This window comes from Hyla sarda, chromosome 6, assembly GCF_029499605.1.
Source record: "Hyla sarda isolate aHylSar1 chromosome 6, aHylSar1.hap1, whole genome shotgun sequence".
NCBI lineage: Eukaryota > Metazoa > Chordata > Amphibia > Anura > Hylidae > Hyla > Hyla sarda.
The window spans coordinates 292,916,256-292,943,846 of NC_079194.1; the positions used below are offsets into that span (position 1 = coordinate 292,916,256).

At 46.0% G+C, this 27,591-nt stretch overlaps 1 protein-coding gene across 3 annotated transcripts in view; it reads left to right on the forward strand.

Annotated features, from left to right (window-relative positions):
* The window catches only part of CD82 (CD82 molecule), an 80,774-nt gene that overhangs the window by 16,617 nt on the left and 36,566 nt on the right, over nt 1-27,591 (forward strand). Inside the window, exon 1 of one of the 3 annotated variants that reach the window (XM_056527768.1) lies at nt 10,005-10,110. The exons of the other annotated variants lie outside the window; for them this stretch is intronic. The gene's annotated coding sequence lies outside the window, so the exon portion shown is untranslated. Of the gene's footprint in view, nt 1-10,004; nt 10,111-27,591 lie in introns of those variants that run through there. 3 annotated transcript variants of the gene reach the window in all.

Here is a 27,591-nt window from a genome sequence, read left to right on the forward strand (position 1 = left end):
GACTTCAAAGCAGTGTTCCCTAGCCTGTGGCTGTACAGTTGTTGCGAAACTACCTTTCCTATCATGCCCTGGCAGCCAATGCCAAGCAGCAGCTAGAGAACCACAGGTTGGGAAATACTGTTTTAAAGGGGTACTCCGCCCCTAGACAACTTACGCCCTATCCAAGAGATAGGGAATAAGATGTCTGATCGTGGGGGTCCCGCCGCTGGGGACCCCTGCGATCTCGCTGCTGCATAGGGCATTCGTTTAGAGCGTCAGATGTAGCGCCGGAGGTTCGTGACGTCACAGCCACGCCCCCTCAATGCAAGTCTATGGGAGGGGGCGTGATGGACATCACGCCCCCTCCCATAGACTTGCATTGAGGGAGCGTGGCTGTGATGTCACGAGCCTTAGATCCGTTCGCAAGTCATTGGGCACAGAGCAAAGTTCACTCCGTGCACCGGATGTCTGGGGTGCCGCAGCCGAGATCGGGGGGTCCCCAGCGGCGGGACCCTCGCGATCAGACATCTTATCCCCTATCCTTTTGGATAGGGAATAACATGTCTAGGGGTGGAGTACCCCTTTAAGTTGCTGCTTACCCTGTAGATAAGTGGATAGTCAAGCTCTGCTACAAGTTGTTGGCTATGGATCAGACTAGGACTTCATACATATAGTGTGGGGGCAGTTTTAGGTTATTATTCACTTCTAATTCTACAATTAAGGTAGAGTTGCTCTTTAAGCATTTCCAGGAGAATGTTGCGCATTATACTTTTTCCTGCACTTACTGGACGGATACGATGTTACATCTGGCACATTGAAAGGGAAAGTTAGTGAAGAGCCATCGCTGATCTATTGGAATGCTGTTGCGTTCTCCCCCATACGAACCCTGTGATGGCTTTGGCTGACCCCCTGATCCTGTTTTCCATTCTGTAAAAGGGATGGGAATCTAGATTTATTCCAATAAAAACTGAAGCCAGAAACTGATGAGTGAAAAGAGATAGTCGTGCGGGCAAAAAAAAACAAAAAAACAAAAATGATTAATTCCAGTTAATGAACCTGTTTTGGTATGAGGGTGTTTTCTGGCTTCATGTGCCTCTCCTTAGTGGCTGATCCTTTGCGCGTGTAGTTTACTGTTGCGCAGATCCCTGTGTGTGCGCTCATGACAGCGGATTGCTGCTACGAGCAGGCACAGGCAGGGGGCTCACTCTGGGGTCGGCCATCGAGGACCACAGCGTAAAATACGCTGCAGATCCGTCATGTGTGACCCTACCTTTAAAGGAGATATATGGCGCAGAATAACGTACCCCCTATCTTTATGGGAGAGCCGGAGGATAGACTCTCTTTGTTCCCGGGGAGAGCCGGGGTCCCGTGCAGGAGATCATGGGGGGTCCCAGGTGCAGTAATCCACGGTAAAAATAACTGGTACTAAAATCCAAATTTTTAAGAGAAATAGAAAAATCCTTAAAATACAGGTGGCTCCAATTACAAAAGTGAAACATAAAAATGCAAACGAAACTTTGACGCGTTTCGGCTTAACAAGTCTTAGTCATGGCATTTAATCTACATACAACATCACATTTAAATACCCTTCATGTCGAATATCATGTGTCATGTAGGGTATTTAAATGTGATGTTGTATTGGGAGCCGAAAGTACCCGTTCTTTTCACTGCAGCCTAGCATGGTCTTTCACTGCAGCCTAGCATTGTCTTCAGTGGGTTTCTGGTGCACCGTTCACACGTCAGAATTTCCTTGGCGGAAATTCATATTTCGCCTATAGAATCCGCTCGGACGTGCATTGCTGTCAATAGAGACATCGCATGTCTGTGCAAGTTGGATCCTGCCGTGCACAGAATGGTCGCGAATAGGCACATACTCATGTGAATGAGCCCTTAAAGGGGTGCTCCTGTGGAAAACTATTTTTTTTTTTTAGTTTTTTTTTCAAATCAACTGGTGCAAGAAAGTTAACAAGATTTGTAAATGACTTCTATTTAAAAATCTTAATCCTTCCAGTACTTATCAGCTGCTGTATGCTCCACAGGAAGTTGCGTAGTTCTTTCCAGTCTGACCACAGTGCTCTCTGCTGACACCTCTCTCCGTGTCAGGAACTGTCCAGAGCAGGAGAGGTTTGCTATGGAGATTTGCTTGTACTAACACAGAGGTTTCATCAGAGAGCACTGTGGTCAGACTGGAAAGAACAACACAACTTCCTGTGGAGCATACAGCAGCTGATAAGTACTGGAAGGATTGAGATTTTTTAAATAGAATTCATTTACAAATCTGTTTAACTTTCTGGCACAAGTTGATTTAAAAAAAGTTTTCCTCTCTGGAGTACCCCTTTTAAGGTGCATCGGTTGATTTGAAAGAAATTGTACCCCTTTTAAGTATTTCTGAGCTAATGCCACTTAAAAATTCTGGTGCTGCACAGTCCTGTTTCTGTCAAGAAGTTTCCGCTGTCAAGAAGTTTCCGCTGCACAGTGCACACTACGGAATTACAGTGGCAGAACATTGTGGTCTATGGGGCTCGGCAATGTCCATGTGTAGAGATGAGCGAACTAACAGTAAATTCGATTCGTCACGAACTTCTCGGCTCGGCAAATGATGACTTATCCTGCATAAATTAGTTCAGCCTTCAGGTGCTCTGGTGGGCTGGAAAAGGTGGATACATTCCTAGGAAAGAGTCTCCTAGGACTGTATCCACCTTTTCCAGCCCATCGGTGCACCTGAAAGCTGAACTAATTTATGCAGGAAAAGTCATCAACTGCCGAGCCGAGAAGTTCGTGACGAGTCGAATTTACTGTAAGTTCGCTCATCTCTATCCATGTGGTCTGAACACAGCCTAATTCATTGATCTCCAAATGGTGGACCTCCAGCTGTTGCAAAACTACAACTCCCAGTATGCCCGGACAGCCGTTGGCTGTCCGGGCATGCTGGGAATTGTAGTTTTGCAACAGCTGGAGGTCCACGGTTTGGAGACCACTGCTCTAATTCACTAAAAGCAAGCAGAGATCTGAAGGATACAGTGAAGATCCATTGATTTCTCTTAGCAAGACCAAACCTCCCACACCAATGATCAGCCTCTAATGGGGTTAACCTGCATTATAACTAAAGAATGTGTGGTGTCTCGGGGTGCGAAGGTGAAGTGTAGGGGGCAGGTGTTGTAGCCCAGGGACAAGGTGTTATTAACCCCTAAATGTTCGTGACACCAGGGCGTAGTTTTCCCAGTAACCACCGGAGCGGTAGTACCGCTATCCCAAGGTTAGTCAGGGCAATAATAGTCCAAGACCAGTTTAGGATTAAAGGGGTTATCCAGGAAAAAACTTTTATATATATATATATATATATATATATATATATATATATATATATATATATATATATCTCAACTGGCTCCAGAAAGTTAAACAGATTTGTAAATTACTTCTATTAAAAAATCTTAATCCTTTCAGTACTTATGAGCTTCTGAAGTTAAGGTTGTTCTTTTCTGTCTAAGTGCTCTCTGATGACATGTGTCTCGGGAACCGCCCAATTTAGAAGAGGTTTGCTATGGGGATTTGCTTCTAAACTGGGCGGTTCCTGAGACACGTGTCATCAGAGATCCCTGAGACAGAAAAGAACAACCTTAAAGGAGTAGTCCAGTGGTGAACAACTTATCCCCTATCCTAAGGATAGGGAATAAGTTGCAGATCGCGGGGGGTCCGACCGCTGGGGCCCCCTGCGATCTCCTGTACGGAGCCCCGACAGCCCGCGGGAAGGGGGCGTGTCGACCTCCGCACGAGGCGGCGGCCGGCACGCCCCCTCAATACAACTCTATGGCAGAGCCGAAGCGCTGCCTTCGGCAATCTCCGGCTCTGCCATTGAGATGTATTGAGGGGGCGTGTCGGCCGCCGCCTCGTGCGGGGGTCGACACCCGCTATCTCGGCGGAGAGCCGGGGCCCCGTACAGAGAGATCGCAGGGGGCCCCAGTGGTCGGACCCCCCGCGATCTCAAACTTATCCCCTATCCTTAGGATAGGGGATACGTTTTTCACCACTCGACTACCCCTTTAACTTTAGAAGCTAATAACTACTGAAAGGATTAAGATTTTTTAATAGAAGTAATTTACAAATGTGTTTAACTTTCTGGAGCCAGTTGATATATATATAAAAAAAGTTTTTTCCTGGAATACCCCTTTAACGGTAGCTTCACTGAGGTAGACAGAGCGAAAGAGTCTTTACAGCTAGGCCAGGATCCCAGAGAGGCAGCCAGTAACACAGCAGGACCTCTCAGCTTGCTGAGACTTGTAGTGACTTGGACAGACTTTAGGAGAGCCACGCTGACTATAATAGACTTGACTTGACTGTAGGTAGTGACAGCAGACATAGAAGACTTGACTTACTGACATGTGGCTGCTGGTTAGGCTCGAGGCCTCCAGATGTGCTGGACACTGGATCTGAGACGTCTGGTCTTTACTGTGCCTCAGGATCGAAGTTTGGTAGAAAAGAGAGATTGTAATGGCTGCCCCTCTTATAAAGGGGGGCTGAGCCAAAAGCCCATAGGTCAAGCTGCAGGTCACCTGGTTAGCTGGTGCTCTCTGGGTAACAAACACATCATGTGAACACATTATCATGTGACCAACTCAAAGGTCCTTTATACCGAACACACATAACACTGTACATAATATATGTTACTATGGGGAGACACTGTAGGAGGGCCCCTAGGACACATAGGGACTCAACCTGACAGGGCCTAAGTACTGTACGGGACTATATCCCATACTGGGACATCACAAATGTTTAGGGGTTAATAATTGTGACATTATTGTGATCCGAATCCTATTCTATTGACGGACGCCGCCTTTCATCACTCATGGGTTGTCGTACAACATTGTTACTGCTGCACAGAGGGCGCCGTGCCAGCCCTGAATACCATAGTGCAGGGCGTGTTACTTCACATCTAAATTTATCAGTAGAATGATAATTATATGTAAACACTTCCTGCCGCCGACTGGCATCGTATTTATTTCTCAGGCGGGCATGCGAAGGACGAGTGGGAGTTAAAGTGTTAATTCTAAGTGTTATTCTTAAGTCCTGTTCCGGGTAAAACCATAAATGCCAGTTACTTTACTTAACATATACTTTTATATAGTTCAGTGCATGCTATTGTTCGGTGCTATCAGCCAAGCTAGAATGGAAGCTCCCCATTAATATAGACAGCATGGACCTGTATTGCAGTGTTCACCAACCTGTGGCCCTCCAGACTGGGGAACACCGCTGTACCAGGTCCTACTCTCCACAGCAGAAGCAGTGTTGGCTTATAATGGAGCTGCAAAGCCAAAGGCTGTCCGGGTATGATGAGGGGAGTTGTAGTTTTGCAACAGCTGGAGAGACACAAGTTGAGGAACACTGCTTTACCAGGTTCCTATTCTCCGTAACGTTGGCAATGTTGGCATATAACTTATTGGGGAAAGCTACTTAATAGGGGCATTTACCTAATAGGAGTGTGGTGTCCCGGTACCGTATTGTATACCGTACCTTGTATGGTGGTCCCCAAAGTCAGAGTTACTACATTCAGGTAGGTTCCCCAAGTGGGACAGCCCCTAGTCGCCTCCTCCTTTTCTAATTTCATAATGCTATTATGTATATATTTAATAATGTGTATATTTAATATAGTGTATATTAGTCTACTTACCTTGTTAGCGTCGCAGGACCTTCGGTCATGTGACTATGTTGATTCCCCTATGGTATGTTGGAAGACCTTTTGGAGGTCCTTGGGTCACATGCTACCCATAACTCTCTGTACAGGAGATTGACAGTTGCATGGACCAGTGAGCTTTAGTCCAGCCCCTGCCCATATAAGGGAGCTGTAGCCAATGATCACTCTCTTGGGTTGCTGCTCTCGTGGATGCCGGACTAGCAGGACGGATCTGCGCAACTTTCAAAGACAAAGCTAGGCCAGAAGTCTGCCGGCCTCAGCCTAAACTAAACCGTTAGTGAAAATCTCCATCCCCGCTAAAGCTAGCTTGATTACTGGACCAAATCTAAACCCCTAAATCCAGTGGATCACCGCAACAATTATCTTCCTAAGCTCAATAGACTCACGAGGTCCCAACCACTTGTCAAGCTCTAATAGCCTTTGTTGTATGGACTGTTCCTGTCCATTATTGACTAAAATATTCAGTAAAAGTTCCGACAAGTTTCGGCAAATCTCCGGTTGTGGACAATCAATTATTTCCTATCTCCCTATCGCTCTTGGGAAGGGTGGTGGTAGGACAAGCATACAGAGAATAGCCCTCACCCTGGCATCACGAATAGAAAGGGTTAAGCAATCACCCTTAGTAACCGCAAAGCTACACTCCCCATACCCTACACCCCCAGGCTATCACAGGAGGTTACCTACCTAGCTGACTGCGTAACTACTGGGGGCTTTAACCTAAAGATGGAGGGTTCCCGTTCCGTTACCTAATAGGGGGATTCCCTACCTTATTACTGGGGACTTCTACCTAAAAGGGGAATTCCCTACCTACCTGTCTTCTGGGAGCTTCTACCTAATAGCAAGGATTCCCTACCTTATTACTAGGAGCTTCTACCCATTAAGGGATTTTCTACCTATCTATCTTCTGGGACCTTCTACCTAATAGGTCAGATTCCCTATGTAACTGCTGGGGGCTTCTACCCACTAAGGGATTACCTACCTAACTACTAGGAGCTTCTACCTAATAGGAGGGATCCTCTACCTAATAGGTGGGGTTCCCTACCTACCTTCTGGGGGATTCTACCTGTTAGGTAGAGAATCCCACCTATTTACTAGCGGCATATCTTAATTATGGGTGCTAGTGAGGGCCTCATTTTCGACCTTGGCCTATGGCTTAAAGGGTTACTCCGCTCCCCCAGCGTCCGGAAAATTGAGTACCAAAGGCTGTGTGCAGGCTCCAGGGTTTACGCCCGCCACCTCGTGACGTCACGGCCTGCCCCCTCAATGAAAGTCTATGGGAAGGGGGTGCGACGGCGGGCGTGAACACAGAAGCCTGCACACAGTGTTCGGAACTCAATGTTCCAGACACTGGGTAGCGGAGTAACCCTTTAACAAAGTCTAGAGCCACCTCCTCTGTCACATGAGATTAGAAAAATAAAAGTATCGGTACACGGTCTTTAAATTAAATAAATAAATAAAATGGTATTAGGGATAGCCCAAATTTCAACCCAAAGAATGACATCTGGTTCACTTACAGCTCTGGTTATTCTACTATCCCAAAACCTCAGAATGAAAATTCTGCTACAAAACACCACATCTTTGAGGTGCTTTCTTAGCCAGACCGATTTTGGGTTTCACCTTATAATATGCATTAAAGTCCAAAGAAACATGTATTGCGATCATTCCTATGTGCACCAAGATGGAGCCTCCTCTCTGACTTGAATGGTTGCAGATAATAATATATACAGTGGTCCCTCAAGTTACAATATTAATTTGTTCCAGGACGACCATTGTATGTTGAACCCATCGTATGTTGAGACCAGAACTCTATTGAAACCTGGTAATTGGTTCTGAAGTCACCAAAATGTCATCCAAAAATAGAGAAAAAGAAAGTGAGGATTAAAGAAAAATAAGTAGAAAACTAATATAAAGCAAATCCTTACATATAAAAGTAATAAAGATCTGCTGGGAGCTGTAAATCACTGTCTATGTCAGTGTTTCCCAACCAGGGTGCCTCCAGCTGTTGCAAAACTACAACTCCCAGCATGCCCGGACAGCCAACGGCTGTCCGGGCATGCTGGGAGTTGTAGTTTTGCAACAGCTGGAGGCACCCTGGTTGGGAAACAATGGTTTATGTAGAGGACAGGAGCTTCTTCAGGGTCCTATACAGTACACACAGTGTCCCAAATGGAGCCCCCCTTACCTGGTGTCCAAAGGAGCAGCTAACCCTGGCACAGGTAAGTAGTAGTATACAGAACTTGTAGTTCCTCTCTGTACTGTAGGGGGCGCTACCAGACACCAGTCAGTGCATGCACTTCAGTAATACAGGTGATTTACCAGTAAAATGCCCATTCTGATTGGTCGGTTCTTCCGGCCATTGACACGTTTCACAGATCTGGACTTTCTGTACATTGTATGTTGAGTCTGGTTTCAAGTGACAATAGTCCAGAAAAGACCATTGTATGTTGAAACTATTGTATGTTAAGGCCAGTGGAAGTTGAGGGATCACTGTATTATGCATACTCGCCATCTTCTTTGAGAAGACCCCCATCTCGTAGTAGTCCAATTTTTGTCTGGTGGTCTCAAAAAGGTTTCACTCTATCCTCTCTATCCCGTACCTAGCCAGATGTACTATTCAGGACTCTTGGGAAAAGTAGGTGACAACCCCCCCTGCGAGCTATAATGGCGGTAATATTAGATTCTATCCAGGAAAAGCGCTTTTCATGTTTATTATAGACAACTATTGCGCTGCGCTCAGCTGCCTGTCCCTTCACTTCTTTATATGTAATACATAATTTATTTGTGTATTAAGTTCACACTAGAAATTTTTTTCCATTTCTAAGGCCGCACATTAAATAGCCCACAACGTAATTGTCGATATTACAGCTGGGGTGAATGGGCGCGGTGCGTCGTATTCTAATGGGTTTTATGAGCTATTTATTTCCATTATTCTCTAGAAAGGTGTGTGGGGGGGGGGGGGGGAGAGAAGAGAATTGGCTGGCGGCCCCCATCTTTAGGCACTTATGGCCTCTAGACATGATATGGTTAAACTCTACCCCTTTTGGTCTTTACGGTACAGAAATCCTTGTAATCTGACAAAGTGGTCCTAGGCAAGATTTTATGGTCTATTTACACAGTGATTTTTCATGCGGATTGTTCAAGTATTGGAAAATATCTTCTTTCAAAAAACAGCGCCACACTTGTCCTCAGGTTGTTTGTGGTATTACAACTCTAAAGGCTCTCTAGGTATACTGGGAGTTGTAGCTTTGCCACAGCTGGAGGCACCCTGGTTGGGAAACACTGGTCTATGGGTACACTGCAGTATACTGGTGACGGAGCTTTGAAATGTGGTGTGAATGGAGCCCCAGGGCGAAATCTGCCATGTAGCGCCAACACAATACACGGCTTTGTCAGCCGATGCCAGTAAACAAACCACTTCATGCTGGAAGTTAAAAATTAACCTTTATGAAAATCGCATTATCAGCCATTTTATTAGGAATCTAAACAATAAACTTTAGACCTATTTTATTTTTATTATAGTGTGAGTACGGGATATAGTACCGTTCAGTACCTAGGCCCTGTCAGGTTGAGTCCCTCTGTGTCCTAGGGGCTCTCCTGCAATGTCTTCTCATAGTAATGTGGTAGCTTGGGGATGTAGGATATATGGGGTGTAGCTGTGCGGTAACGAAAGGGTGCTTGTTTAACCCTTATCACTCGTGACGCCAGGGTGAGGGCTCCTCTGTATATGCTTGTCCTATCGCCACCCGTCCCAAGAACGATAAGGAGGTATAATAAATGAATGCCCACAACCGGAGGTTTTCAGAAAACTGTCGGAACTTTTACTGCAGGTTTTATGCAACATTAAACAGGAACAGTCTTTGTACAAGAGTCTATTATGATCCTGACAGTTGGTTGGGACTGTGAGAGTATTAAGCTCAGGAGATTTATATGCGCTGTTCCACTGGATTTAGGGGATTGAGTTTAGGTCCAGCAGTCACACTAGCTTTAGCGGGGATTGATATTGTAACTCACGATTAGATTCAGGCTGAGGCTGGCAGGCTTCAGGCCTAAGCTTGTCTTTGTAAGTTGCACGGATCTCTTCTCTCTCTCCACTAGTCCGGAACCCAAGAGAGCGAGGATTGGCTGGTAGCTCCCTTATATGGGCAGGGGCTGGCCTTGAGCTCATTGGTCCGTACCATCTGTCATTCACTTTACAAGGAATTATGGTCCAACCATGTGACCACACACGTGACCTAGGAAGGTCCTTCAACATACCTTAATGGAATTAACACTAGTCATGTGACCTAAGGTCCTACGACACTAGATATACAATTAAATAAACAATTACATATACATGTAAACATCATAAAATTGAAGAAGGAAGAGGCAACTAGGGGCTATCCCACCAGGAGGACCCTACAGGAACGAAGTAACTCTGACTTTGGGGACCACTATACAAGGTACGGTATACCATACGGTACCGGGACACCACAGTAATATATATTATGTATAGTGTTATGGATAAAGGACCTTTTAAGGACCTTTGAGTTGTCACCTGATAATGTGTTCACATGATGTGATATGTTACCTAGAGAGCACCAGGTGACCTGCAGCTTGACCTATGAGCTTCTGGCTTCCCCCCCCCCCCCCCCCCTTATAAGAGGGGCAGCCATTACAATCTCTTTTATCACTCCTGCTGAGGAGCAGTAAAGACCAGACGTCTCAGAGTTAGTGTCCAGCACATCTGGAGTCCTCAAGCCTAAACTACAGCCACATGTCAGTAAGTCAAGTCATCTCTGTCTACTGTCACGATCTACAGTCAAGTCATCTCTGTCTGCTGTCACTATCTACAGTCAAGTCTATTATAGTCAGCGTGGCTGTCCTAAAGTCTGTCAAAGTCACGAAAAGTCCCAGCAAGCTGCGAGGTCCTTCTGTGTTACTGGTCACTTCTCTGGGATCCTGGCCTAGCTGTAAAGACTATTACCATCTGTCTACCTCAGTAAAGCTACCGTTAACCCTGACCTGGTTATGGACTGTTATTGCCCTGACAAACCTTGGGATAGCGGTACTACCGTTCGGATGGTTACCGGGAAAGCCATGCCCTGGCATCATGAAGATTTAGGGGTTAATAACACTTTGCCCCTGGGCTACAACATCTGCCCCATACACCTCACCTTCGCACCCCGAGACACCACAATAGTATTAGTTGGTATGTCAGATCGTTAAAGGGATTCTCTATAAATAAAGTTTATTGAATGTCTGTAACCTGTCCTTGTTGCCTATAGCAACTAATCAGACTTTAGCTAAACTGCAAACGGAAAATGAAAGCCGAACTCTGGTTGCCAGGGGCAATGTGATCACATATTGAGGCCTAGTGTTTGCTGTTCAATGAACTTTATTGATACTGTGTTTGCGCCCTTGCCTTATACATGCAGCTGTGCCTGGTACTGCAGCCCTTTCCGTATATGTGCAATACCAGGCACATACCATCATATAAACCAGTGTTTCCTAAGTGCCCCAAAGTGCAAAACTACAACTCCAAGCATGCCCGGACAGCCATTGGCTGTCCGGGCATGCTGGGGGCTTGTAGTTTTGCAACATCTGTAGGGCCACATTTTGGAGACCATTACTTAAATCAAACTGAGCTGCAATACCACAAATTGACTGAGCACGGATGTGGCGCTGTTTCGGGAAGAAATCAACTACATTTTTCTAATCCAGAATAAGCCCTTTAATCCGTCATATGAATTTAGCCTAAATGTAAATTCACACCAGACGGAGATGCTGCAGATTTTATCACTTGTGGATTTTAAAATCTTGTTGTTGGTGGTGTTGCGGATTTGCTTTGGATTTTAGCCCTTCGAGCATGGCTGCGACGATATCTGTGGTCAATCGTCAGCAAAATTTGCCTCGGGATTTCACTGGGGCTGTGCGGCTAATTCGAATTTAATCATCTGTTATGTTCATCTGAACTATGACCACTTCCCGTGTGATGTAGAAATGTCACAATGTCCTCACATCGGCGCTCATGTCACAATGCCTCATAGACGACAAATAGTTGTTAACATCGGGCCCTTACATGAGGACTAGATATATTGACCTTATTTCCCCCCCCCCCCATATCATGTACATTCATCATCAGTAGTCCTACAGTGCTATCTGTTTCATTCCAGTCCAGCTGCATTCATGTGTTTCTTTACTGCAACTGGGTCATGTTATCACCAATCTGTTTAATTTGTCAGAGGAAGTGGTCAGTCCTGGGTCAGCTGACTTCCAGTGAACTTCAGGATGACATCATCACCTATCAGATCCCTCCTGCTAGCTTCCAGACACCGCCCCTCCCTGCTCTAACTATATACTGCTGCTGCATCCCTACGGGAACAGGATATATAGTAGTTATACACCTCCCATACCACCTCTAATTTTTATAATACTGCTGCTGATATCGCTGTGGGATTAGGATATATAGTTGTTGTACACCTCCCCTCCCGCTCTATTTGTATACTGATGCTATGTCTATGGGTTCAGGATATCGAGTAATCATACACTTTACCTCCTAGCTGTATATGTATACTGCTGCTGTCTCTATGGGATCAGTATATATATATATATATATATATATATAATATAATAGTTATATGCCTCCCCTCCAGCTCTATCTGTATACTGCCGCTGTTATCTCTATAGGATAAGGATATATAGTATTTTGTTATACTTACTGTTGCAATATTTCCCCATGTCTAAGATCTCTGCTTGCTTTCATGGAAAAGGAATATCCCAGAGGCTGAATACCCAAACCAAGCCAACACTTCTCACAGCTGAGGGTTTGCTGCAGTTGTCTCCAGTCTAAACAGTGACGCATTGAATTCACAGTGTGGGAATCTCTTTCCCTTGCTCGCGCCTCCCTTCCCCCATTCTAGGAAATGCATGGGAACCAGAGCTTTTTCAATAGGGGAGGAGGAAGATAAAAGGGGCTTAGGGGGGGAAACAATGGCTGTCAGAGGATACAAGTGTAAGGGGACCGGCTGTCTCAGTGGGGATTGTGCAGTCCTGCAGAATCTGGTGCAGAGCGACCGCTGGGCCCGTGCAGACTGGATCGAACTGGGGACAACCCTCCATGGACAACCGCTGTGCCCTTCACCATCACTGATAACATGTGTGACTACTAGATTATTTATGTATAATAAAGTATAAATAAATCAAATGCCAGATTATCAGATAGTGACACTAGAGCGGTGTTCCCCAACAGTGTGCCTCCAGCTGTTGCAAAACTACAACTCCCAGCATGCCCGGACAGCCGTTGGCTGTCCGGGCATGCTGGGAGTTGTAGTTTAGCAACAATGGGAGGCACACTGGGTTGGGAAACATTGGGCTGGAGGAATGCATTACTACATATATGATTTGGGAGACTAGAAAAGCTGGGTGGCAACTTCCAATGGAGCTATAGATGGAAAAAAAATATGTATATAGGGAGTATATTAAGGAATTTTATTCAGTACTAGCGGATTACTCTGCGTTTCCCGGTTTTCCTACCTAAACCTTGTGGGAGGGGGAAAAGCAACAATGACGCTCTTTCCTGATATCCCGACCTCTTATCCCGTCCTCTTATCCCGATTCGACCTCTTATCCCGTCCTCTTATCCCGATTCGACCTCTTATCCCATCGTCTTATCCCGAGTTGTCCTCTTATCCCGTCCTCTTATCCCGTCCTCTTATCCCGTCCTCTTATCCCGTCCTCTTATCCCGTCCTCTTATCCCGTCCTCTTATCCCGTCCTCTTATCCCGAGTCGACCTCTTATCCCGTCCTCTTCTTATCCCGTCCTCTTCTTATCCCGAGTCGACCTCTTATCCCGTCCTCTTCTTATCCCGAGTCGTCCTCTTATCCCGAGTCGTCCTCTTTTCCCGAGTCGTCCTCTTTTCCCGAGTCGTCCTCTTATCCCGAGTCGTCCTCTTATCCCGAGTCGTCCTCTTATCCCGAGTCGTCCTCTTATCCCGAGTCGTCCTCTTATCCCGAGTCGTCCTCTTATCCCGAGTCGTCCTCTTATCCCGAGTCGTCCTCTTATCCCGAGTCGTCCTCTTATCCCGAGTCGTCCTCTTATCCCGAGTCGTCCTCTTATCCCGAGTCGTCCTCTTATCCCGAGTCGACCTCTTATCCCGAGTCGACCTCTTATCCCCAGTCGACCTCTTATCCCCAGTCGACCTCTTATCCCCAGTCGACCTCTTATCCCCAGTCGACCTCTTATCCCCAGTCGACCTCTTATCCCCAGTCGACCTCTTATCCCCAGTCGACCTCTTATCCCCAGTCGACCTCTCATCCCCAGTCGACCTCTCATCCCCAGTCGACCTCTCATCCCGACCTTTTTGGGTGCGTTTACACTAAGTAATTCCTGTGGAATTACACGGGGTGAACGTTAACATCAATGTGAATGGGTGTTCCGTGACACCCGTTCACACTGAGCATTTTCATCCGCGGAAAATTACGCCTCTGAAATTGTTCTGCTCAAAGAATGAACATGTTCACTCTTTGAGCGGAATTCGGCTAGTACTGCATAGATGTCAATGGTGGCGGCGCAGGGCCACGCGGTCCTACCATCAAAGAATTTCGCCGTCGGCTGCCTGACTGCATCTCCGCTCGCTGAATTCCGCGAGCGGAGGTTCAGCGTGTATTACTCGGTGTGAATGCACCCTTATCCCGACCTCTTATCCCGACCTCTTATCCCGACCTCTTATCCCGACCTCTTATCCCGACCTCTTATCCCGACCTCTTATCCCAGTAGTGAACTGTACAATAGCCACAAGTTCTCTGCTTGTCAGAGCAGCCAGGTGTGAGTGTCAATGGCTGCGTTGCGATGCAGCGCGGTCATGTGACTGCGTGTTTACCTGTCGGCTTGGAATTCTACCTGAATTAGAAGTAAACTACAGCTGACCTCTAAGATGACAGGTTCTTGGCACGTCACAGAGAAGGAGGCAGCACTTATGTGGCCTAATAAAAAAATCTTATCATTCACTTGGTTTCTGCTATGGGAATCAAATATAGGAGTTGTATGGGGTTTTTATTGTCTCTTATGGGATGATGGTGATGGTGGTGGTAGGGGGGGGGGAGGACCCTCCGGTCTAGAACGTGACCATGTACGTCTTCAGAGTGGGTTTCTGGCTGCTAACTTGTTAGGGGTGTACCTGTTTGGATGAAGAGGTTGCACTCTGGGTGCAAAACCACTAGTAGGATACATAGGGGCCCCTATGAAAGATTTTGCATTGGGCCCCAAGTCTTCTTGTACCCAATTCTTTAGAGACAGATGGGGAGACAGGTGCAGTCGATATGACCGAGAATCTGTGGATATAGGAATGAGCTTATTTATTGTCAAGATTGTTCAGACCCCTCCCAGAATAAAGTTTCATGTTATTCCTCAATGACACTAGAGATCCCCTTTAACCACACTACAGACTTAACAGATTTTAGATGTAGAGTTTAGGTGGCTCACAAAATGGTTTTACAGCTGAATCTCTTTTTGGGGTGCTCCCAAGTGGCACATTCATTTTTAGTCCTTTACCTTGGACAAATCTAATGTACTATGTGTCATGCCTAGTACACGTTCTGCAGGGGTGGTGCCTAACATATGGATCAGGCTCCACCCCTGAGGCCCTGTAAAAGATACTCGATGTATCAAATATGCCTAGTGTCTCTCTTTGATATAACTTTGTTCTTCATTCACCTTTTGCATCCGTTTGCTACAACTTGTATTACTCAACCGAATTCGCAGTCCGATTCTGTTGCTAATTTGATAATTAACCCCGTAAATAACCCCTTTTGCCCAATGGAGGCGAAAGCCAGTATTCTGAGCTTCCTTGCCTCTGTCCTCTCTGCCCCCAATATGTCCGCCCACCTTATGCTTACATGGGTGGGCATATGGAAGCAGAGAGGACGGAAGCAGGAAAGCTCAGAACACTGGCTTCTGCCTCCATTGCGCAAAAGGGATTAAAGGGGTACTCCAGTGGAAAACATATTTTTTTTCTTTTTTTTTTAAATCAACTGGTGCCAGAAAGTTAAACAGATTTGTAAATGACTTTTAGTAAAAAAAATCTTTACCCTTCCAATACTATTTAGCAGCTGTATGCTCCACAGGAAATTCTTTTCTTTTTGAATTTCTTTTTTGTCTTGTCCACAATGCTCTCTGCTGACACCTGATGCCCGTATCAGGAACTGTCCAGAGCAGCATAGGTTTGCAATGGGGATTTTCTCCTTCTCTGGACAGTTCCTGATACGAGCATCAGGTGTCAGCAGAGAGCACTCTGGACAAGACAATAAAGAAATTCAAAAAAGAAAAGAATTTCCTCTGTAGCATACAGCTGCTAAATAGTACTGGAAGGGTAAAGATTTTTTAATAGAAGTCATTTACAAATCTGTTTAACTTTCTGGCACCAGTTGATTAAAAACAAACAAACAAAAAAGTTTTCCACCCCTTTTAATTAAAATATTAGCAACAGCAGTTAATATAGAACATATTTCTCGATCCGGATCGCGGATCCAGGTGACAATTCTGCCACTAACTTAAATGGACACAATTTGAACAAACTTTGCATAGATCAGTAAAAAAAAAAAGTTGTAATATATCTGTTCAAATCTTCCTCTCAGAAAATCAGCCAAGTTCTGTCCTGCTGTCTGCAAGACAAGCAATACAAGTCTATAGAGAAGGGAGCTCCACCCACCAGCTCTTGGAGAACTGCACATTAGTGATGAAGTCTGCAGAGCAGAAATCTGCTAAAAAAAAAAAATACCATATAAAAGTTGTATAATGGCCAGAAATAGTGCTGCTCCTTATGTACACACACAGCTTATCTTGAAAAGTCACCTGAAATGACAGGTATGCTTTAAAGGAAACTACTGAATGTGTAAAAAGGGGAGGTGATATTTAGATTTTTAGATGTTTTTTTTTTGTCCTCTGGATTAACACAGTAGGGTTGTAGGTTGAACTTGATGGACTCTTTGTCTTTTGTTTTGACATTATGAACTATGTAGAATGTCCAGCATCTGTACGAGAACATGTCCGACAGACGGGCAGCTAAATATAAGTGGGTCAAAGCTAAGTCACGATAATTGTAGGTTGGAGGAGCAGACAATAAATGAAGACAATGAAGCTTCAATTGGCACCAATGAGTCATAGGCCTGTTTTCGTGACTTCCAATTGTTGTCCAGATTTTTCTTCAAAAAAACAGCGTCTCCCTCCCGGTGGACTATATCCGGTCACGCCGGCAGAAGAATCTTTTTAGGCCAGCTATGAATGTTCCAAAAATATATGTGCCATTTTCTTCCTAAAACAGCACCACACCTGTCCTCAGGTTGTATGTGGTATTGCAACTCTGTTCCATTAAAGGGGTACTCCACCCCTAGACATCTTGTCCCCTATCCAAAGGATAGGGGATAAGATGTCTGATCGCGGGGGTCCCGCCGCTGGGGACCCCCGCAATATAGCATGCGGCACCCACCTGTTTCTTGCCCGAAAGCGCTGGAGGGTCTGGGTCATGACCACGGGAACGGAAGTCTGTGATGTCATGACTCCGCCCCCGTGTGACGTTACGATCCGTCCCCTCAATGCAAGTCTATGGGAGGGGGCGTGACGGCAGTCACGCCCCCTCCCATAGACTTGCATTGAGGGGACGGGGCGTGACATCACACGGGGCGGAGTCATGACCTCACGGACAAGAAACAGGTGGGTGCCACATGCTATATTGCGGGGATCCCCAGCGGCAGGACCCCCGCGATCAGACATCTTATCCCCTATCCTTTGGATAGGGGATAAGATGTCTAGGGGTGGAGTACCCCTTTAAAGGGGTACTCCACTGGAAAACATTTTTTTTTTTAAATCAACTGGTGCCGGAAAGTTAAACAGATTTGTAAATTACTTCTATTTAAAAATCTTAATCCCTCCAGTACTTATCAGCTGCTGTATGCTCCAGAGGAAGTTCTTTTCCTTTTTGAATTTCCTTTCTGTCTGACCACAGTGCTCTCTGCCGACACCTCTGTCCATGTCAGGAACTGTCCAGAGTAGGATCAAATCCCCATAGCAAACCTCTCCTGCTCCGAACAGTTCCTGATATGGACAGAGGTGTCAGCAGAGAGCACTGTGGTCAGACAATAAAGAAATTCAAAAGGAAAAGAACTTCCTCTGCAGCATACAGCGGCTGATAAGTACTGGAAGGATTAAGATTTTTAAATGGAAGTAATTTACAAATCTGTTTAACTTTCTGGCACCAGTTCATTTAAAAAAAATTTTTTTTTCCCAGTGGAGTACCCCTTTAAAGCGAATAGAGCGAAAATATAATGCCACGCACAACCTGAGGACAGATGTGGTTCTGTTTTTGGAAAAGGAGAACAAGGAGAGATGGATCCAGCTCGTGCAGATAAAAAGATTTTAATCCATAAGACAAGGAGGATACAAGTAACGCGTTTCAAGCGCTGAATGCGCTCTTAGTGTTTTTGGAAAACATTTGCTCTGTTTTTCTATTCCTGGAGAACCCCTTTTAATAAAGGTGGGTGGGGGGGGGGGGGGTAATGGCCAGTTTACTCAACACTTTTCAAAAAATTGCATGAATTTGCACAACGTTGTCATGTGACTTTTTTTTAAAAAAAAGTTGCATGTTACGTATACACATTAAATAACTATGGGCCAATGTACTTTGTTTGGCTGCTGCAGGTTATAACATATAGTCTCAGGCCGCGCCATGTAATTACGTGAATCATGTGGCTGGCATGCCGGGCGTTCATTAACGGGCAAGGGAACAGTTATGTAATTCACACTTTACGGGCATTGAAGTTTATATAGGGTGTTATGAAATGTGGCGCTTCTCACGGCAGGATAAATGCCATAGTAATGTGCTGCAACAACACCTGCCTCCGGTGATCCCAGCCAAAATCTGTAGACATCTGCTGCCTACCTGGTAAATTTCCATGTGCTGCTCAACCAAGACTCCCGACTGGTTTCTCCATATCTTTTTATACAGTGGTCCCTCAAGTTACAATATTAATTGGTTCCAGAACGACCATTGTATGTTGAAACCATTGTATGTTGAGACCATAACTCTATGGAAACCTGGTAATTGGTTCTGAAGCCAACAAAATGTCATCCAAAAATAGGAAAGAGTGAGGATTAAAGAAAAATTAAGTAGATAACTAATAGAGATAAAGCAAATCCTTACATATAAAAGTAAGAAAGATCTGCTGGGAGTGGTAATCACTGTCTATGTCAGTGTTTCCCAAGCAGGGAGCCTCCAGCTGTTGTAAAACTACAACTCCCAGCATGCCCGGACAGCCAAAGGCTGTCCGGGCATGCTGGGAGTTGTAGTTTTGCAACAGCTGGGGGCACCCTGCTTGGGAAACACTGGTCTATGTAGAGGACAGGAGCTTCTTCAGGGACCTGTACAGTACAGGCAATGTCCTAAAAAAGTAAGATGGAGTCGCCCTCACCTGGTGTCCAAAGGAGCAGCTAACCCTGGTACAGGTAAAGAGTACAGAACATGTAATACCTCCCTGTACTGTAGGGGGCGCTACCAGACACCAGTCAGTACATGCACTTCAGTAATACAGGTAAAGAGTACAGAACATGTAATACCTCCCTGTACTGTAGGGGGCGCTACCAGACACCAGTCAGTGCATGCACTTCAGTAATACAGGTAAAGAGTACAGAACATGTATTACCTCCCTGTACTATAGGGGGTGCTACCAGACACCAGTCAGTGAATACGCTTCAGTAATACAGGTAAAGAGTACAGAACATGTAATACCTCCCTGTACTGTAGGGGGTGCTACCAGACACCAGTCAGTGAATACGCTTCAGTAATACAGGTAAAGAGTACAGAACATGTAATACCTCCCTGTACTGTAGGGGGTGCTACCAGACACCAGTCAGTGCATGCACTTCAGTAATACAGGGAAAGTGTACAGAACATGTAATACCTCCCTGTACTGTAGGGGGCGCTACCAGACACCAGTCAGTGCATGCACTTCAGTAATACAGGGAAAGTGTACAGAACATGTAATACCTCCCTGTACTGTAGGGGCGCTACCAGACACCAGTCAGTGCATGTACTTCAGTAATACAGGGGTTTTACCAGTAAAATGTCCATTCTGATTGGTCGGTTCTTCCGGCCATTGACACGTTGCACAGATCTGGATTGTCCGTAGCATTGTATGTTGAGTCTGGTTTCAACTAACAATGGTCCAGAAAAGACCATTGTATGTTGAAACTATTGTATGTTGAGGCCATTGTAGGTTGAGGGATCACTGTATAACCTTATTATTGCAAATCGAACATCTTAAAGCAAAATTTCTGTCTTTGCATCATACGTTCTAACGCTTATACTTTGGATTAAAGGGGGTGTCCAGCAGGGACGTGCACACACAGACTCAAAAGGGGGCTCGAGCCCCTGCCCTTTTAATGCACCTGCCTACGATGCCCTCACAGATTTTAACCTCCGTGGAGTGATGGGTTCTCATTCAGCTGGCATGACTGCCAGAGGTCCCTTATCTCAGGAATTGTGAGGTTTTTACAAACTTTTTTTTTTTTTAATAATGAGAAGACCCCTTTTTTGTACTTGAGCCCCCAAAATGATTGCACATCACTGGTGTCCATAATTCGAAAACCAGAGCTGATCTCTTCTAAATACAGCGCCACCCTTGTCCTCAGGTTGTGTGTAGTGTTACAACTTGTCTCCATTCACTTTTTAATGAATCTGAGCTGCAATACCACACACAACCTGAGGACAGGGGTGGCGCTGTTTTTGGAAGAAATTAGCACTGGTTTTCTATTCATGGGCAACCCCTTTAATGTAATCTGAACCTTGCCGATTTTGATGGGATTGGCTGAACATGTGTATGGTGGTCTCCTGACTTCTTCCAGATGGGAGGGATCGGGCATGTTGCATTTCAACCTATGTCTATCCAATTCTTTTGTCCTCAGGGTTGGTTTAACCTGAGAACAAAAGGATTGTATATGTCTAAATCCATCATGCCTGATCGCTCCCATCTGGAAGAAGTCAGGAGACCACCATACACAGAGATGTCTCCACTCACAACACAAGCATGCTCAGCCAAGCAGAGCATGCATGTGTATGCTTGTCTGAAGTTTATGGCCAACATTAGCCAGCTTCCCCATACATTACAACAGGGTTTCCCAACCAGGGTGCCTCCAGCTGTTGCAAAACTACAATTCCCAGCATGCCCGGAGTTGTAGTTTTGCAACAGCTGGAGGCACCCTGATTGGGAAACACTGCATTACACAGACAGCCCATTGATTTTAATTGATTTACAATTAATTTAATTGTAATTCTTCTTTCTTCCATGTGGGGAAACTGATCACTTACTGCAGAGTTACAGCCAATCACTGCCGATCCAAAAAGTAGTACATTCTGTCATCTGCTCGGATCATAGCTTGGCTCATTAGCGCCCCCTATTTGGACCAGATGTCATGTGAGGAAGAACCCTCAGGCCATGTCTTTTCTGGACTCCTACATTAGTTTGTTCAGACGACACATAATGGTATGAAGGGCACAGGGCAAGGGGGCCGCACTTTTTTTTTAATTACTCAAAAAATCTTTCACATGTTTTTTTTATTTCCCAACGTTATGTCTCAAAGGGTCATTGCGAAAAATGTAAAAATTTCGAAATTTGAGATTTTAACTATTGCAGGAAAAGAGACTTTTAAGAGCAGCTCGAGTGGGCGAACTGCATGTGGGCGAACTGCCGACTAAAGAAAGGAGATTTACAGCAAGGATTTGTAGTTCTCCCCTTGAAGAATTCTGCTGCCTGAAACAGCTGATCACAGAGAACAATAGATTTTTATTCGACGGCACGGCCAATGCAGATGGGACTTTTTTGGTTTTTTTCGGTACTGTTGGGAGTGCCATCTCTGCTGGGCCGTGTCATACAGGGAGTGGCTGAGAAAGGTGGATAGCCATCATTAGACCTGACAATGGTAAAACCCATAGGTGTGTCCGTCCATATTAATCCAGATGAAGAAAAGATAAGTGCGGAATAGTCATAAGGGAAAATTACACTTTCCTGATGTTTTATAATCCGTTGTTTTCAGGCTAAGTTCATACGTTACAGTAGGGATTTCGAAAAACGTTGCGAAAACCACTACAGTTACATAGATCAGTTTTAATAGAAATTAAAGTGAAACCCCAAACAATATTAAATTTAGCTGTCTATACCATATTTGGGGGTCTATATTTTATTCAGGGCTCTTATCTGGGGTCTGAATTTATTAAGGGACATGGCCTTTGCAGTAATTTAGGGGGTCTTGGGTCTGAATTAATTTAAGGGTCTGGGATCTGAAGTTATTAAGGAGTCAGGACTGTGATCAGCATCTGTTTAGGGGTTTGGTGTCTGAATTTATTTAGGGGTCTTGTCTGGGGTCTGAATTTATTAAAAGGGTACTCCGCCCCTTGACATCTTATAAGATGTCTGATCATGGGGGTCCCGCCGCTTGGACGCCCGCGATCCCGCCGCTTGGACGCCCGCCGCTTGGACGCCCGCAGGGTCGGGGGTTGTGAAGTCATTGCCACGCCCCCTTGTGATGTCACGACAAGCCCCCTCAATGCAAGTTTATGCAAGATATACGGGGAGATTTATCAAAACCTGCCCAGAGGAAAAGTTGCCCATAGCAACCAATCAGATCGCTTCTTTCATTTTGCAGAGGCCTTGTTAAAAATGAAAGAAGCAATCTGATTGGTTGCTATGGGCAACTGGTCAACTTTTCCTCTGGACAGGTTTTGATAAATCTCCCCCATAGACTTGCATTGAGGGGTGGGACGTGACATCACAAGGGTGCGTGGCAGTGACGTCACGACGCCCCCTCTAAGGGTTCGGAAAAATATGTTCCGAATGCTGGGGCAGCGGAGTACCCCTTTAAGGGGACTGGTCTGGGTCAGAGGTGTACCTTGTAGCCTCTGGGCCCCAGTGCAAAATTTGTACCATTTGTAATACTGGAACAGATGTGCCTTGATGCCCTCTTGGTGAGATTGCTATCTCTGCATACCCCTATAGTTACACCCCTAGTCTGGGTTCTAAGTATATAGGCATCTGGTTTGGGGTCTAAATTAATACAGGGGTTCAGCCTGTGGGTGGAATTCATTTAGGGCTCTAAAGGATAGGGACTGAATTTTATTAGAGGTTTTGAGTATGAAATTTATGAAGGGTTCTTGTCTAGGATCTGAATTTTGGGGTCAGGTCTGGGGTCTGAATATATTTAGGGTTCTGAATCTATATAAAGCGGTCTGGTCTGAGGTTTGAATATACTTAGGGGGCTTGTTTGGGGTCTGAATTTATTTAGGTGTGTGGCCAGGGGTCTGAATATATTTAGGGGTCTTGTTTGGGATCTGAATATAGGGATCTAACCGGCCTTAGGTGTTCAGGCACCCTGTGCGAGCTAACCTCTGGCTTTTTTTTTTCTCCCCGTGCAGACCGGCGTCCTCCGTAGCTCTGGGAGGGGAGATGAGGGAGGGGACGTGTACTTCTCCCTGTGGAGATCTGCATCCTGCGTAGCTCAGGGAGATGAGGGAGGGGGCGTGTACTTCTCCCCGTGCAGACCGGCGTCCTCCGTAGCTCTGGGAGGGGAGATGAGGGAGGGGGCGTGTACTTCTCCCTGTGGAGATCTGCATCCTCCGGAGCTCAGGGAGGGGAGATGAGGGAGGGAGCGTGTACTTCTCCCTGAGGAGATCTGCATCCTCCGGAGCTCGGGGAGGGGAGATGAAGGAGGGGACGTGTACTTCTCTCTGTGGAGATCTGCGTCCTCCCGAGCTTGGGGAGATGAAGGAGGGGACGTGTACCTTCTCTCTCCCCCTTGCTCTGCCCTCCCCAAGCTCTAGTTTGGAAATCTTCGGAGAGCTGGGGGAGGATCGGACCCAAGTCTTCACGGGGTGCAAAATTCCACATCACACCGGCTTTTTACACTGCGAGCTGTGTCGGCCGCCCGGCGCCCCTGTTGCTATGGCGCCCTGTGCGGCCGCACAGCTCGCACACCCCAAAGATCGTCCCTGACCTCAGCAACACAAAGATGTTGGCAACTATGCAATAGATGTAGCCAAATACTAGTGAGGGAGCCTGAACTCTCTTGGCCTATCTGGAACATAGGGAAGGCTCAGTACTCTATTATGTATGCTTTTGCGGTGGCCCAGTACGGGAGGTGTTACCCCGTGCTCCTGCTGTCCTGTCAGGCAGCCTCCTTCAGTGTCCCCAGGGCCCCCTGCATTAGTTTCCCCATTGTAAATGTGGTGTCTGGGGTGTTGCAATGATATTACAGGGTCTGGTGGTATTAACCCTTACTTGTCGTGACGCCAGAGTGCGGTTTGCTTAGTATAGAAGGTCCTGCCGCCAACCAACCCACAAACGGCAGGGATAATAAACGTAATGTCCACAGCAAGATTTTTGAGATAACTAGAAACTTTTTTATTTTAACTTTTATGCAACAGTCTTTACAAGTAAACAGTTTCTCCTGAGATAACCGAGATGCAGGTGGACCTCGGCATACAGCAGAAGAGCAATCCCACCGGCTAGTAGTGAATAAATAAAGAGACCACAACCAGTTCGGGTCACACGGAGGCTTTACTGAGTAGAAGACAGATGGAATTATCTTCACAGCTAAGACCAGAATTCCCAGAGAGGTGTCCAGGACCCCGCAGCTTGCTGGACCAATATATTTGTAATTAACTTGACTTGTTGTAATTAGACTTGACTAGTTTCAGTGACAGCAGACATAGACTTGTAGACTTACTGGAGACTTGTAGCTTTTGTGGTCTCCAGATGCTGATCACTTGGTGCTTGCTGTCTCAGCCAAGACTTGATGGTAGAGCTGCTTACACCAAGGGCACTGGCAGCTAAGAGAGAGCGAATTGTAATGGCCACCGCTTTATATAGTGGGGGGCTGGACTAAAACCCATTGGTCAAGCTGTGGGTCATAGGTTAAAGCTGGTGCTCTCTGAGAGTACATGTGACAACAGATCATGTGACCAACTTACATACAGGTCCTTGAGACTATCTAGACATAGGATGTATGTACCTATGCATTAAAGGGACATACATCACATTTATTTAACCCACAGGAGAACAAGGGGAGACCCTGCAGGGGAGCCCCCAGGTCACTGAGGAACTTAACCTGACAGGACCTACAGGTAGTACAGGATCGTGTACCTGTACTGGGACATCACAAACACTTAAAGCAATGCTACACTTATAATGTACAACTTATATATACAATGGGGTTTGCTGCAGGAGAGCCCTGGGGACGTGCAGGGTCTCTGCCTGACAGGACAGAATGACAGTATGGGGCCACATCCTGTACTGGGACATCACATTACCCAGGAGGTTCCAGTGATCCCAGGGGTTACCTATGGGCTCCCTGCTAGTGTCCCCCATAAAAGCCTGGGAGAAGCTAGCTTCTCTCTCCCCCCCCCCCCAAGTCTTTGCTGAGGTCAGTCGTGCCTAGTGTGTGTGTGTCCAGAGTATTGGAGGCCTCAAGTCCAGTTCTGCAGCCACAGTCAAGTGCAAGTAAGGCTAGGTTCACACCACGTTTTTCAAATACGGTTACCGTATACAGTTTTCCGCTAAAAACCGTATGCAACCGTATACAACCGTATGACTCCAAATTAAAACGTATACGGATTTTCCCCGTACGGTTCTATCCGTTTGCCTCAGTTTTTGCCAACGGTTTTGCTATTTTGTTGGAATTAGTTTTCCAGCAATTTAATAAAGTTATTATTGTTCTATTGAAATTCCAATCTGCGCATGTGTCAACTCCAAAAACGGATTAGAAAAACCGTGTGCAACCGTATTCTGAAAAACTGTGTACGGTTCTCATAGACAAAACAATGTTAAAAGAACCGCATACGGTTCGCATACGGTTTTCCAACCGGAGGCAAAAAAACGTGGTCGACAGCGTTTTTGCCTACGGTTGAAAAATCGGCAAAACCGTATCCGAGGCAAAACCGATGCAACCGTAGACAACATTTGGAATACGGTTTTACAATGCATTCTCTATGCATACGGTTTCGGATACGGTCGGATACGTTTTTTTTGCGGAAAACTGTATACGGTTACCGTATTTGAAAAACGTGGTGTGAACCCAGCCTAGGCTAAACCTGCAGCATTGTCCATCATTAGTCAAGTCAGTCTCTGTCAAATTGTCAAGCAACGTGGCCTGCACCAAATTGTCCAGTCCTACTACAAGTCCCAGCAAGCCCTTGGGCCCTGGCTGAACTGTATAGACTTTACCATCTGTCTACCCTCAGTAAAGCTACAGTTGTCCATAACTTGGCGTCGGAGTCTTTATTGCCCGCGTGCCCAGCCCAGGAACCAGCGCTATACCTTCGGGTGGTATAGGCTAAACCACGCCCTGGCGTCACGAATACAAGGGGTTAATGCCATCTGCCCCTAGGGTAACAACATCTGCCCTGCACCTCACACCCCGCCACAACCACTCTATCTAGGCAGATCTTCTGTTCAGGAACCTGGAAAAGCAGGGTCTCTGGTGTTTTCTTAGATCTCTCCCCGTCTTCGTGCTACAGTATGTAGGGCCATGAAACGCGTTATGTTCTGGGTCTCCGGCCACAATGCTACGTCTGTTTTACAGGTTGGCGGCGTTTCCCGCGTCTCTGCTCCGGATCCCCAGTCGTGCAGTCCTTTCCCACAGCGTTCTCCGCACACAGACGCAGCAGTCACATTGGCACCCGCCGTCTCACCATGTGTTTTCTATGGAAGATGGTAAATATTTATCTGAATGTTAATAACCAACCGCAGCCGTCTAGTGCTGTCAGTCCTCTGGCAGCAATTACTTAAAGCGACAGCGACCCTTTAAAAATTAGATCAATATAATTTAGGTAACGGGGGCCACCCCTTTCTCGTGGTCTAGTATTGATTTTGGCTCCAGTGCCATCTGGAGACTAGGGTGGCATTACCATTGGCATAGATCCACCATTCATTGCTTGCCGATACAGGTTGAAAAGTCATTGGGCAAACCTAGCAGGGGTCTTATGGGTGGGCTCTACGGCAGGTCTGCTCGGGCTCTGTAGATTAGGTAGACCATGTATAGTCTATAGGGGGAATCGGATTTATTAATTAGATTTTACAGGAAATAGTCAACAAGCTTGTGGTCAGACATGCCTACAGTAGACTTTTACACTGGAGACTAGTGGTCTCCAAACGGTGACCCTCTGGATGTGTCAAAACTACAACTCCCAGCATGCCCGGACAGTCAACGGCTGTCCGGGCATGCTGGGAGTTGTAGTTTTGCAGCATTCAGAGGGCCCCAGTTTCAAGATCACTGCTGTAGACCACTGTTCTCCAACCTGTGGCCTCCCAGCTGTTGCAAAACTACAACTCCCATCATACCCCCTATGCATGTTGGGACTTGTAGTTTTGCAACAGCTGGAGGGACACTGGTCTTGGGAACACTGTATGTCACCATTACATCCCATCATGCAGCATAAACCGCGTGTGGCGCTTTAACAATTACCAAAGAACAATTGGATCTATGGAGTTTGTACCGGGAACTTTTTATCCACTACAGGTGCGAAAACACATGGTCTGTTTTGCACCCGCACCGGAGCGTCTCTTCATGTTTAGGACCCGTCTCTAAGCTTTGATTGAAGGGGGACTCTTACATCCCCATGACTCTGGCTCCCAGCTCCAGTGACCTCTTGGTCATTTGCTGCCAGATATGCATGTGTGGTACCACGGGTGGTGTAGGAAAATACCTTTATTACTTCGTGACGCCAGGGCACCGTTATCCTATACATGGTCCGAGATTGGAGACAGCTTCTCCTGGGCCAGACACACCACCGTCAGGTTACGGATAACTGTAATTGTATATTATCCCCCATGTTATGTATATAAGGATGTTGGATCTTTAAGAAATGTTAACATGTGATCACCAGTTGTCATGTGAGTTGTCA